The 14,269-nt window shown below is 44.8% G+C and overlaps 1 protein-coding gene across 5 annotated transcripts in view; it reads right to left on the bottom strand.

Annotated features, from left to right (window-relative positions):
• JPH1 (junctophilin 1) overlaps nt 1–14,269 on the bottom strand; it is a 620,000-nt gene that overhangs the window by 63,258 nt on the left and 542,473 nt on the right. The window lies entirely within an intron of this gene.

Genomic DNA, 14,269 nt, shown 5'->3' with positions numbered 1-14,269 from the left:
CTAATGACTTTGTTACAAATGACAACACAAAGCTTTGATTCTCACGCTGTTGTTTCCTTGGAAGCTCTTAAATGCACAAGGCTTCAAAGTGCCATTCTTAGAGCAACCTCATCTCTGTTTCATTCCTCTTTGAATGTCCATAAATTGAAAGCTCCTCCCCAAAGTGTCTCCATCATCGTTCATGGTCTACTTGTGCTCTCAGCTAACTCTGCGCAGATCCTCAGAGCCTGAACTCCCTTCTACACAACCGCTTGTATACACGATGAGTTCTCCTCTCTAAATTTCAAGGACCCAGTCCGTTATGCCTGTACTGACGTTTTCACGTCCTGATGGTCCCATCCCAACTTCTGCTGCTTGCAATCCACGCTGTGCACGGCAGCTAGAATCACTCTCCTCACATGTTGTCTTGCTCATGTTACTAACTTCCTCAGAACTCTGAAACACTTTCCACTTGTGTGTTGCATAACACCTGATTAGTGCTTTTAGGCTCCTTTAACAGGCAGCACTCCCTCCTTTTCTAATTGCTCTCCTTTCTCTCCCACCATGACTCAGCTGTGCTCTACACCACTGCAAAGCAAAACATTTAGATTAAATATGTCACAGGGTGGTGCGAAATCCAGAGGGGCTTGAGCACATTTTTTTTTGTCCAAACATTTGTAAGATTTCTCAAAAGGGGATGAAGCTCTGGAGTCTGAATCTGACAGCAGGGATCTATCCAGCAGTTCCAGCCTCCTACTTTCCTGTTGCTTTTATTTTTTTCTACAAATCATCAGCATTAATTTTTGAGGAATTTCAGGGCAACAGCATGAGTGCCCTCCCCAAATTTACTAACTTTTTGGATCATTGCTCCTGGCAGTAGGATGAGGTTGAAAGTGACGCGTCTGCCAGTGAAAAAGCCTTGTTTCAGGTTTTATTGACAATGGAAGTCGTTAGGGAACATGAACTCAGAACATTAGATGATTAATAAAGCTATGAAAGATTACTCCAGCAAGCCACAGGGCAGTGCTGCGCACAGGCAGTGAGCACTAGTGAGCTTCACTGCCTTTAAGCAGTTTTTCTTTCTCTTCAGGCTGTGAATCATCAGATAAGCTTTTCTTTCTCCAACTGGCAAAAATCTCGGTTTGCCTCTGTGACAAATCATGCCTTTGTGTCCCTTTAAAATGTTGCTCAGGGCTTCTCTGTGGTTTAGCGGTGAAGAATCTGCCTGCAGTGCAGGAGATGTGGGTTCGATTCCTGGGTCTGGAAGATCCCCGGAGAAAAGAATGGCAACCCACTCCCGTATTCTTGCCTGGAGAATCCCATGGACAGAGGAGCCTGGTGGGCTACAGTCCATGGGGTTGCAGAAGAGTCAGACGCGACTTAGCAACTAAACAGCAACAACAATGTATTGCTCAAGGCTCAAATCCCTTATGAAATCACTCCAGACCAGTTCCATCTGGCACCAGACACACCAGTTATACAAAGAATCCCTACCTCTTTATTCAAGCTGCCTAATTTCTCCCCCTTTTCTCCTTACTGAGCCTTCCTTTAGGGCTGGCATTCCTATACATACATGTTTACATAGACACTTTTTGGGGGATGTCTGAGACTTGTTTTCTTTATTTTGTTGGCTGATGCCTTGTACTTCCCTGGAAATATCTTTAAAGTATTATTGGGCACCGAATACAGCAGTGGCCCTGTACAATTACAAATACAGCAACTTTAATTTAAAGAAAACTTCTAAACAATAAAGTTTAGCGACTGAACTTCCTAAACAATAAAGTTTAGTGACTGAACTTCCACGCCACAAAGTGAATGCATTACTGAAGCTTCCAAAGCAAAAGAAAGTGAAAACCTTTAAACAAGCTCTTTTCCCCCTTGTTTTCATTTATAGAGCTAAACATTACTGGCTGCTCACTTTAAAACTGCATTTTAATCAGTCCAACAATGAGTTGAAGGTTATTCTAATTTAGTGAGGAGTAAGAAGAATGGCTTCCCTGGTGGCTCCGGTAGTAAAGAATCTACCCGAAATGAGGGCACCCTGGGTTCGATCCTTGGGCCAGGGAGCTCCCCTGGAGAAGGGAATGACTACCCACTCCAGTATTCTTGCCTGGAGAATCCCATGAACAGAGGAGACTGGTGGGCTACAGTCCATGGGGTCATAAAGAGTGAGAAAGGACTGAGCAAATGTTTCAGTTTCAAGAATAGCATAATTTTGAAAAGTGCTTTCACCGTCAAATTTATACAGTAACATTAAAACAACAACAAAATACTACTAGGATATGAGGCCAAGGAAAAAGTCTTTGTGACTGCTTTATGAACAGTTAATTTATTTCCTTTTGATACCTGCAAGACTAACCATTTAGAGATTTTAATCTCCTTCAAAACCTGTATGGAATGGAGGCAGAGTGCTAACAGCTCACTGAACTAATTACTCTGTGCTCTTATCTAACTACTTCCTACGAGTGCAGGTTACCTCCCATCAACTCTAAGCTCGTGTGTGTGGCAGGGGGAGGGAACGGTTAGACTCACATTTCCTCTTCCCCTTCAGGGCCAGTGCAGCGCTAAATGTGTGAGCATCTAACATGCCTCTGACATGACTGAGGTTCGCTGGTATGCTATGGGTGCTGCAAAACAGCTTCGGTTTTGGTTAGACACTCCTCACTACAATTTTGTTTCTAACAATTTACACAGTTATGCATTTCCCCTTGCAATCCATCATCTTCTGATTGTGGACAAGTCTGGAGTTGGAAAAGTAAAATGCCACTGATGTTTCACTAGGTTTACTCACGGACTGAGTTCTATAAGAAGCACTGTTGGCAGAGTGACGGGAAATCAAGGTTCAAAAACAGGCAAAGGGAACTTCCCTGGTGGTCCAGTGGTTAAGAATTTCCCTGAAAATGCAGGAGACATGGGTTCAATCCCTGGCCTGGGAAGATCCCACACGCCATGTGCCACAACTACTGAAGTCCTGGAACTCTAGGACCATGGAGCCGCAACAAGAGAAGGCACTGCAGTGAGAAGCCTCTGCTTTCCACAACTAGCGAAAGCCCACACACAGCCCCAAAGACCCAGAGCAGCCCCCATCTCCACCCCCCCACCAAAAGCTGCCCTTTATTTAAAACAAAACAAAAAACAGGCAAAGTAGGTGAATTCCCACAATGGTGGAGACCCAGACTGGGGTGTTCTGTGATGGTCTCGTCTCATCTGGTTTCCCACTTCCTCACTCCCATTGTATTGGTAAGAAGGAGAGACCTGAAAAAATTACTTGTTCACTATGTTTGAAATGAATCACCCATATTCTGGGAATGAATGAACCTTTCTGCTAATGTGATTCAGGGGCATTAGAGCATCAGACACATGTCTTAGGTCTGCCTCTGCCTTTCAGCCCCCACTTCCAGTTCATCCGCTTCTGCTCATTTTATCCCTTGCTTCCCTATTACCCTGACCCTTGACTGAGTTTTTGTCATCTCCACAGACCACACCTCCAGTCTTCACCCCACTTAAATCCATCTCAAAGGCAGATGGCTCCCTGCTCCAATTCCTTCAAAGACTCCCCAAGGCCAACAGTTGAAAACTCAGCTCCCAAACCTTTATGACCTCGTTCCTGTGACATCTCAATGTAGCACACGTGAGCAGGCTTGAGGATAACCTGGGAAGTCTGTGAAAGGCAGATCTCTGGGCTTCACCCAAAGGTGTGCTAATTCAGTACCAGGTGCAGGACCCGGGGTTTTTCAGCAGCCCTTGGGGTCTGCCCTGTGGTGGACGGAGCACACCGGGGGGAGCACTGCCCTTCCGTCCCACTGCCTGGAGGAACTCACCCTGGGCATGTTCCCTACACTCTATCCTCCCCAAGATGCTCCAGGCAAAAGGAGCTTGCCAGTACCTGCTTCCTGCCTCATCTCCACAGCTCACGCTCAGCCCCACTTCCTGAAGACCCCATGTGTATTTGGTGTTCTTCCTCTTCTTCCATGTTTCCAGGTTTTTCTCAGAATTTATGTTATACTGATATTATCTGTTTATGCTTGTCTCCGACACAAGATTTGTGGCTGCTGAATGAATAATGTCTGTTAAATGAAACAGTGGCAAAATGCAGTACATGTCTGTATGTTAAGTTGCTAAGTAGTACCTAACTCTGTGACCCTCTGGTCTGTAGCCCACCAGGCTCCTCTGTCCATGGGATTCTTCACGCAAGAATACTGGAGTGGGTTGCCATTCTCTTCTCCAGAGGTTCTTTCTGACCCAGGGATTGAACTTGCATCTCCTGCACTGCCAGGCAAGGTTCTTTACCACTGAGCCATCAGGGAAGACCAAAATGCAGTTCAGTTCAGTTCAATCACTAAGTCGTGTCCAACTTTTTGTGACCCCATGGACTGCAGCATGCCAGGCCTCCCTGTCTATCACCAACTCCTGGAGCTTACTCAAACTCATGTCCATTGAGTCGGTGATGCCATCCAACCATCTCATCTTCTGTCATCCCCTTCTCCTCCCACCTTCAATCTTTCCCAGCATCAGGGCCTTTTCAAATGAGTCAGTTCTTCGCATCAGGTGGCCAAAGTATTGGAGTTTCAGCTTCAGCATCAGTCCTTCCAATGAATATTCAGGACAGATTTCCTTTAGGATGGACTGGTTGGATTTCCTTGCTGTCCAAGGGATTCTTAAGAGTCTTCTCCAACACCACAGTTCAAAAGCATCAATTCTTTGGTGCTCAGCTTTCTTTATAGTCCAACTCTCACATCCATACATGACTACTGGAAAAACCAAAGCTTTGACTAGATGGACCTTTGTTGGCAAAGTAATGTCTCTGCTTTTTAATATGCTGTCTATGTTGGTCATGGCTTTTCTTCCAAGGAGCAAGAGTCTTTTAATTTCATGGCTGCAGTCACCATCTGCAGTGATTTATATGACTACATAGTTCTGCTTCCAGACAGATCTTCTTTTAAGAGGGTATAGAGAGGATGTGGGGTAAAGAAAAAAATCCCACCCCAATTCGCAAAGTCCAGTGGAGGCTAAAGCCCTGGGTTCTGATGGTGATGCTGCCTGGGATCCTCCCTTGCTAGGATGTCTACTGGCCTTGTGACCTTCCTATGCCTTGGTTTCCCACATGCTCACAGCGTTGCTATGGAGATGAGAGGAGATGACCGATGACAAGGTCACGGCACAGGTCCAGGCTCCAGGTAACTACTCAAGACACACCTGTCTGCATGTGGCCAAAAGGTAGCACCCCAACTGCTATCCTCACACCAAAAGGGGAAGGGAGCTTGCACTGATGCGTGATATATATGAGGGAACCTCTAAGGAGTGTCTACACTGCTTCCATATCTGGAAACACTGCCAAAAAATTCACTAACTGCTCAACAGCTACCTTCAGTGTCTCTGAATCCACATGCTGCTCATGAGACTTCTGCTACTGTCAAAAATCATAGCTTATAGACTCTAGGAAGAATTTTTAATTTAAATTAAAATGTGATTTAAGTGAATATCCAGGCAAGAATACTAGAGTAGGTTGCCATTTCCTTCTCCAGGGAATTTTCCCAACCCAGGGATCAAACTCGCATCTCCTGTATTGGCAGGTGGATTCTTTACCACTAGCACCACCTGGGAAGCCCCACTAAATATTTAAACATTCTGATATTTTTTAAAGAATGCGTAGTCATCTTCCTTCAGCACAATACAATTCTTATATACTCTAGCATATATACTGCTAGCATTCCTATTGTCATGTACGATTACATGTTTGGAGAGACATTTGATCAAGTCTTTCTAACTTAGTCCAGGCCTGCTATGGATCTTGAGGGTGATCACAAAAGACGAGCAGGGGCTAGGCAAAGGAAAGGGGCCTGGGAGGGATGGCATCCCAGGCAGACAAGAGTCACTTGTGCAAAGAGCACAGGAAATTGTCTACCGTAAGTGGCTCAGGCTAGGTTAAGTGCTTCTGGTGGGTCCCTCCAATTTGCAGCCCTGCCTCGCTCCCAGCTCTTGTCCTGGTGCACAGGAACCTGTCCGTTTCCCTGATCTTTATGACAGGTTTTGTTTCTTACTCATCTCTTTATTCCTAGGGCCTAGTGCCATGCCTGGACAGAGCTGGCACCAAGCAAATGTTTGCCAAATGATGTTTCTGTAGCATAATAATTTCTGAGAATGCTATTTTGTTCCCATGTGCTGCCAGGACAGAAACAGGCCAACAAATCTTGCTCACTGGGTAGGTCCCTTGAGCGCAAATCTTAGGAAGTATAATTTCACAAATTCAGGAACAGACATTTTGATACCTGCATTGCACTAAGGCAAAAGGCTCCCAAGCACTTAATGTGTAAATTGCTTTACCGCTACTTCTTAAAAAAAAGAGCTGTGTCTAGTATCACATACAAGGAATTCTTCTTTCGTGGCAGGCCTCATCAATGTCCTTGCTCTTCAGGGCTAGTGTCTTGAGTTTTCCACATACAGTACAAACCTTTCTGAGTTCCAGGCCCATGTTCCCTTTTGTCTTCGGTGCCAGCACCCCAAAACTCAAGAAGTTAAAAAATCCCAATTCTTCCTCCTCTCTAAATCTGTACTTTCCTCCCTGGCCCCCTATCTCCATAAACTGGACTGGCATCCATCCGGTTGGCCACGCCAGAAACTTAAGTCACTGACTCGTCCTTTTCTGTTCTCTGCACCATCAACCAACCATCAGGTGCTCCTGAGTCAGCCTTGGAGGCTTTCACCTGTACATTCACCTCTTCCCATCTTCACTGCCATGGCTCAGCTCAGCCCTTGGGCTTTTACCAGGATTACTAGTTAGTTGATTACTACTTAATGTGTCTCCAGTCTTATTTCCTGCCCCTTCCACCCTTCAATCTCTATACCATCTCCAAGCAGAGTGATCTTTCTAGAATTTGCTCATGTAATTCTTTTGCCTGAAACTATCAATAGCTCTCTCCTGTCTTCAGGATAAGGTCCAAATTTCTCCTTAAAAGTCAGGGAGCCCTTGCTTACTTCTCCACCTCATCTTTCAACACCCTCCACCTAGTACCCTCTTTTCCAACCTTACCAAACATTTCACAGCACCCGCAATACACCGTGCCACCGTCCTTTTGCACTATCCGCCATCTTCTCCTGTAAAACATCTACACACCCTTTAGTTCCCAGCTGGATACCACCTTCCTATGTAATACCTGGACTTCCCTGGTGGCTCAAATGGTAAAGAATCTGCCTGCAATGTGGGAGACCCGGGTTCGATCCCTGGGTTGGGAAGATCCTCTGGAGAAGGGAATGGCAACCCACACCAGTATTCTTGCCTGGAGAACCCCATGGACAGAGGAGCCTGGCGGGCTACAGTCCATGAGGTCACAGAAGAGTTGAACACAACTGAGTGACTCTCTTTCCCTCTCTCACACACACATGCTACCTAAACTCATAACAAGGTGCAAATCATTCAATAGGTAACTGCTTTTTAAAATCTATACCAACCAGACACCATGACTGAATTAGGCCCTAATCATAATTTTATATTTACACAGTAAGAAATCGGTGAATATTACAAAGAACAATCAGAATTAGTATTTCACTGAGGTTAAGAACCAAACCTTATAAAATGGGCTGGTAACCAAGTATCTGGGCTTCGCAAGTGCCTCAGTGGTAAAGAATCTCCCTGCAATGCAGGAGACACAGGGGACATGGATTCAATCCCTGGGTTGGGAAAATCCACTGGAGGATGAAATGCAAACCCATTCCAGTATTCTTGCTTGGAAAATCACATGGACAGAGGAGTACAGTCCATGGGGTCGCAAAGAATTGGACGCAACTGAGTAACTGAACATGCGTGCACACACAGAACCAAGTATCTTTTCTGGGACTCTAGGCCAGACTGTTAACTAACGTGTTAACTGACAATGGATCGGGGTTAGAGGTACCACTCTTTCAGGGTATTTGCATCTTTTACAAGGTAACTTGTCAGTCCATAGCTCAACTGACTCCAAAATCACTGGGATAAGCTGGAGGACGTGGGGACAAGTGACCAGGGCTGGTGGAGGGTGGATGAAGCTCCATCGTCTGACATTCCACCATCCTCACTCTTGAATCCTAAAACCAAGCTCCCACAGGATGTTTCATCATGTTTTGACTAGGAGGCTCCACCCCCCATGAATCTCAAACCTTTCCCCTAACAGATAGAAGTAAACAGATGAAATCTTGAAATACTAATTCCAAAAACCTTCCTCACCAGTATTAAAAAAATGTAGCTGACAGAGATATCTAGACCAAGCAACTGAGATCAAAATTTGATTGACCTGATACTGTAGAAAGGCTTCCAGTGGCACTAGTGGTAAAGAATCCGTCTGCCAAGGCAGGAGTTGCAAGAGATGTGGGTTTGACCCCTGGGTTGGGAAGATCCCCTAGAGTAGGAAGTGACAACCTGCTTCAATATTCTTACTTGGAAAATTCCATGGGCAGAGAAGCCTGGTGGCCCCATACAGTCCATGGGGCCAAAAAGAGTTGGACACAAATGAACAAAATTAACAGAAATTGTACGTCATTTAAAGTTTTTTAAAAAACAACAAAAAAAGTAACAAGTGATGTGTTATCTCTAGCATAATTGATTGTTTTTAAAATACTAGAAAGTGGATTAATTGTATTTTACTTGGCTTGAATAAGTTTCTTTGGGTGCACAGGGAAATTCTAAGAAGATTTGACTTCAAAGAGCTGTACTACTTTCAAGGCAATCTTGATTCCTCACACCTTAATTAAATTTCTGATAAAGCAGCTTATTCTGAGTTGAGCATATTATATGAGTAAATATGAAACACCAACTGAAACAGAAGGGCAAAATTATTAAAAGCTGATTTGGTTGTAGTCTCAACAGGCCATTGGACTAAAGCTGAGTGACTTACATAAATACCTTTGGCATTTGTTGGATCCTGTTCCTAAACACAATGTTCATATTTCATCTATAATAAGAAAAGCATCTCAAAGATTTGCAAGGCACTGGTCTTGCAAGCGTCCAGTTTGGTGTCTTGAGTAAAGTGAGATTGGCAGAGTCAGCTTAATCCATAATGGAAAGTTGTGAGCGGGGTGCTGGGCCGCGTGGCAGCTGCGGCTCCCAGGCGTCTGCCCGCTAGGTTAGCATGTGCACAGAACTCTGCCACTGGCCCCCTAAACGGAGCTTCTCCAGGGCAAAGGGCAGGTTCACACAGAGCCCATGGGATGGAACTCGAATGCAATCACACCTTCAGCCTTATGGTCAACAGCATAGTAGGGTGGTTTCCATTACAACCAAGTTGTACTAAAAAGTACCTGCTGCCTTCATTTTTCATATTGACTGAATTGGTCAAGTGTCATATTTCACAGTTCACTGAGATGGAATCTGCTGAAATCTGGACTGTCTGGAGCAAACTGAGATTTCAGCAGTTAAAACCAGGCCAACATGTGTCCCCAAAACCTAGCTTCTCATCACCCTGGATTGTTTTATTCCCTCCGGTCCTCACAGCCGGTTTTCACCAAATAGGTCTCCGCAGAATTGACTACCACCTCACGTCCCGCTCACACCACACGCGGCACCCTTCTCCTCACCCTCCCCGCTCAGTCACAGCGGATGGCCGTGCCTACACGATTCAGGGTTTCAAAAGGAATGTTTCTAATGGCTCTAGAGTGTGGGTAACTGTGCGGTCCTCCCAGGATGACAGCCCAAGACTGAGTTTCATTAAATCGGAATTACTTGGACCTACCCGTTAATCATTAAAACTGAGGCTCACCTCAATGCCCCAGGGTTTCTGAATGGGCCTGGCACTGGTAGGGCTGGATGAAGAGTTTTTTTAAAGAAAGATCTTTAGAAACGAGATGGCCTGAGAACACTTTATAAGGTGCGGGAAACAGTGTGCTCCGATGTCACTTGTAACAGCCTGTTAAGCCACCAAGTTAAGTAGCGTCAGGGCTGAAGGAGAGGAGCGGGCATGGGCCTGCTCTGTGTCCCTGAGTCTGGCCTCTAGACAAGCACTACAGCCAGGCTGGGCCCTCCATCCGTGGGCACAACAGGGCTGACGCCGAGGTCATCTTTGTGGTTTCAGCTGTCTCTCGGCACACCGCAGAATTCTCAGTGACTGCTTGGGCCCCTTAAGAAGTCCTGGGCCTTGTGATAGGAAGAAGAAGTGTGTCTTTCAACAGCCTGGAGAAGAACATGAGGAAATCAGAGCAGGCATCTCACCTGCTCCCATGGGAAATGGGCAATCTTTAGTAAAAAGGAGAAACAAGTATTTAAAACTTTTCACATGGGCAATACAGGGACTTCCTTGGTGGCCTGGTGGCTAAGACTTTGAGCTGCCAATGCAGGGGACTGGGGTTCCCTCCCTGGCCAGGGAACTAGCTCCCACACGCTGCAACTAAGAGTTAACATGCCACAACGAAGACCTGGTGCAGCCAAATAAAAACATTAAAATAAAAAGGAAAACTTTTATGTGCAATACGAAACCGTAACACACATCAAGGGTAATGATGACCTACATGAATATACCCAAACAATATAAAGTCCTTGCCCTCTCGTCTTCAGGACAGGACCCCGGTCTAGCCTAGCTTAGTAGAAACAACCGTGCCATTTCTGTGTTCATCTTTTCTTCAGTTTCAAAAAATCTAATCTCCTGTGGACAGTATGCTGATTCCAAACCAACTGAGGCTTCTGGGAAAGGGGTGGGTGTGGAGACAGACAGACAGGCACACACACACACACGCAAACGTCTGCACACAGGTGGTCAAGCTTGGTAAACTTAATTCCTTCCCTTAGTCCTATTTCTGCTTCCCAAGCCTTCCTTCCCTTCCTCCTTCTTAGTCTGGCTTCTCAGTCTCCTATCAACCTTCACTTTTGGGAATGGCACCCGAAAGGGCAGTACACTTTCTAAAATGTTAACTAGACATAGTGATGTACAGGTTAAATTCCCATGACACCCATTCTCTCATTCAACCCCTAAAATGACCCTCCCATACGGAAAAAGTCAAGCATCAATCCCCACTCATAGTAACTTTTCTGCACCTTAGGGCCTGAGTGTTTTAATCAAGCCTCTCAAATTTGCTTGTAGGGGGCTGGTGAGAGCAGGTGGACAAAGGGTGACAGACAGCAAAGGCAGATATTGAAGAACACAAGAGACACAACTAAAGAAAATGCCAATTCTCTCCTCTGTTGTAAATTCCCATATTTTAGGTGACTTCCCCACAAATTACTTTTTTAACAGACTTTTCATTAAAATGACTTACGAGGCATTATAAGAAATTCAGCTTCCTATGAAAAAATCACTTACGCTAATAGTGGAAAATTAACCAGAGCCCCCATAGAAGAAACAAAAAAACTCATGGAAAAGGTAACCTAAAACTGTTTTTAAAGATATGATATGGCCACTAATAAAATATTACTGAAAATACATAAATACAGAATATAAACTATAATAGTATCAATTTTCAAAAGAGAAAGTGAATCCTTTTATTCAACAGAATTTAAGAATCTCAAATTCCTTGCCCTTCACAATCACTTGGTAGAAATTGAGCTTTTCCCTATAATTGGTGGCAATAAATTTAATCTGGATCCATAACGTGCACTGACTCATGGCTGACTTTGGGTTTTAATTACTAATAAGCGAAGCGTGAATCCAGTCGAGTAATCTTGTGAGAGACTGTTCCATTGATTTCGTATTTACTTATTGGAGTGAATATGAAAAATAATCCCAAAATGGCTGGACAAGAAAAACTTTCAAAAGGAAATAGCTGAATATTTAGCAAACTTAGATTTCTAAAAGACAATAAGCTCTTATGTTCTGCCTTATCACAAGTTTTGGTGATGTCAACTATGAAGGATGAGACAACATTATTGCAGTTAGTAAAAGCTGACTTCCTGGAAATTTCTCATCTGTTTAGGTAAGTGCTCACAGGTATTCCTGACCAGCTCATACCCATGAAAAAAGGAATTAACAGTCTGGCTTAACCAGGAGCTCGTATTCCCTGGCTATGCTTTAGTTTTCACACTTTAATGATGTTGACCTAATTAGGGAAAAGGGCAGCTTTAACACACACATTTGCATTTTCTGCACTTTCTTTATTGCCAGATTATAGGATGATGAGTTGTGAGAAGCAGGTTTCCTGCCTGAGAACTGTGGTTTCAAAACGTCCGGCAAAACGAAATTAGAAACACTGGCAGCGTTGAAACCCAAAGCAGTGAGGATTTAATTCACTCATTCATCAAATATTTACTAGAGCTCTTATAAAAGTGCCCTGATCTAAACTAGCTGCTGGGAATTACAGATCTGAGCCCAGCCGCCCTCAGGGCCTGGCTCTCCAGTCCAGTTAGGAGAAAAATACAACAAAAATATACTGAAACACAATGACAATGCAGACTGATTGGGGGGGGGGGTCTGGTATGGGGGGGTGCAGTGGGGTGGGAGGGGGCAGGGGTAGGGAGACCTTCTGTGAAGAGGAGGTTTTAGGTCTAAACCAGAGTGGGGAGCACCCTGAGTGGTTGGCCAGGGGAGCTGGGCAGGGGCGCCAGGCATGGGGAGGGATGAGCCAAGACTTCCCTGAAGGAAAATTGTCATAGCTGAGTCATCCTGGGCAATGAGGAAAGAGAGAGTGGCATGAAATTGTAAGGTATCTTTTTTCTAAAAGAGAAGTATGGGATTTTTCCTGTAGGATTAAAACAAAAATACTATGTCATTTTAATATGCAAGTTCAAAATTGGCGAGTAGGGACTCCAATCTCTGGTTCTGCAAATGGACACAGCAAGCTCACCAGACCCCTTGATCCCGAGGTCGCCCGTGTGCTATCTAGCTGCTTCCGTGCCCGCCCCCCCCCCCAGAGTGACTCCTGTGACAAGCACAGCAGGACTGGGCAGGGGACAGCACACGGTCAAGTGCTGCCGTTACCACCGGAAGTGGCACTGATGGTTGGGGAGAGGCTGAGAGCAGATGGTCCCACCCCACTAACCGGACTGTCCCATCAGTGACACTTCAGAGTGGCCCTGGGGTCCTCCCAGCCCACTGCCCAACTAGCTGCAGTGAGACTGGCCACAGGGTCAGTGGGTTAGGGACACTCTCCCACTTAGCTCCAACCTCCCTTAGTTTTCTTTCTTCTGATCTGACACAATCAGACTATATAAACAAACAACTATGGTTCTCAATTGCTTTAAGGCCTTTCACGCCCCTCCCATCCTTATAACAGACAACTACTTCCTCTAAGGGGCTTCCCTGATGGCTCAGTGGTAAAGAATCCACCTGCCAATGCAGGAGACGCGGGTTTGATCCCTGGGTCAGTAAATCCCCCAGAGAATGAAATGGCAACTCACTCCAGTATTCCTGCCTGGGAAATCCCATGGACAGAGGAGCCTTCCAGGCTACAGTCCATGGGGTCACAAAAGAGTCGGCAAAACTTAGCGACTAAACGACAACAACAACTTCCTCTAAGTCCCAGATGCTACAAAGCTGTTTTTTTGGTCTATACCCCTTCCTAAATTATCTGTTCGTTTCCACAGAACTGTGGCTCTCCAAGGGTCACTTATTTGCTGTCTTTCAACCAAATGCCTCACATTAAAATTCTTCCTTAAAATATTTTTCTTGAGGAACAGTCATTTGAACGTCTCTCTTAAGGAATTATTGAAGTCAAGAGTTAGTGGAGTAAAAAAATGACCAAATGAGAAAAATAACTGAAATGACAGGGACAGTGAGGTGATCCCAAGCAGTGCCTCAGTCTCTGCCTCCAGAAACGAGGAGCTTGAGATGTACAGGGCTGCTCCCCTTCCTCCTGAATGTTTCTTTAAAATCAAGGTTGAGACACTATCTTAATTCCATGTGATGATTTTTACCCTCAGGACCAAGACAAGAGGGGAGCAAAACATTCTGTTAAATCTTATACACATGGTACTTTTGGAATTAGAATAGAAAAGTTACAGAAGCCAGCGAATTATTAGCATCCTTAAAGTTCTAACTCTAAATGCTAATCTGCAAGGAAACTCTCAGTATCTACAGACTGTTGCATCATTTCTATCATCTACTACCTCTTAGGTGATATTCATATTCCCTGATCCAGAAGAAATAAACAGGGGTCCAAAATAAGACTTTAGAAATAAGCTTCCTGTGTTTCCTAGGACGATGCACCACTGCCTCTTCTAAGAAGTAAAGATACACAGATTTACCATGCTTTCCTGAATCTTTGGGCTGAAGTTGGTTGGTACCATGTCTCCTGATTTTCCTGAGCCACCATTATTGGCGAGTACAACTGTTTTCCCTCAAAGGCTTTGCTTCAAGCTAAAATAAGGTGATGGTACAAAGGTGGACCCATTTCCCTG

Source organism: Giraffa tippelskirchi, chromosome 6 (assembly GCF_054371585.1).
Source record: "Giraffa tippelskirchi isolate mGirTip1 chromosome 6, T2T-mGirTip1v1.2.pri, whole genome shotgun sequence".
Classification (NCBI taxonomy): domain Eukaryota; kingdom Metazoa; phylum Chordata; class Mammalia; order Artiodactyla; family Giraffidae; genus Giraffa; species Giraffa tippelskirchi.
Note: the sequence above shows the minus strand (reverse complement) of the source record. Positions and strands in the feature narration are given on the sequence as shown.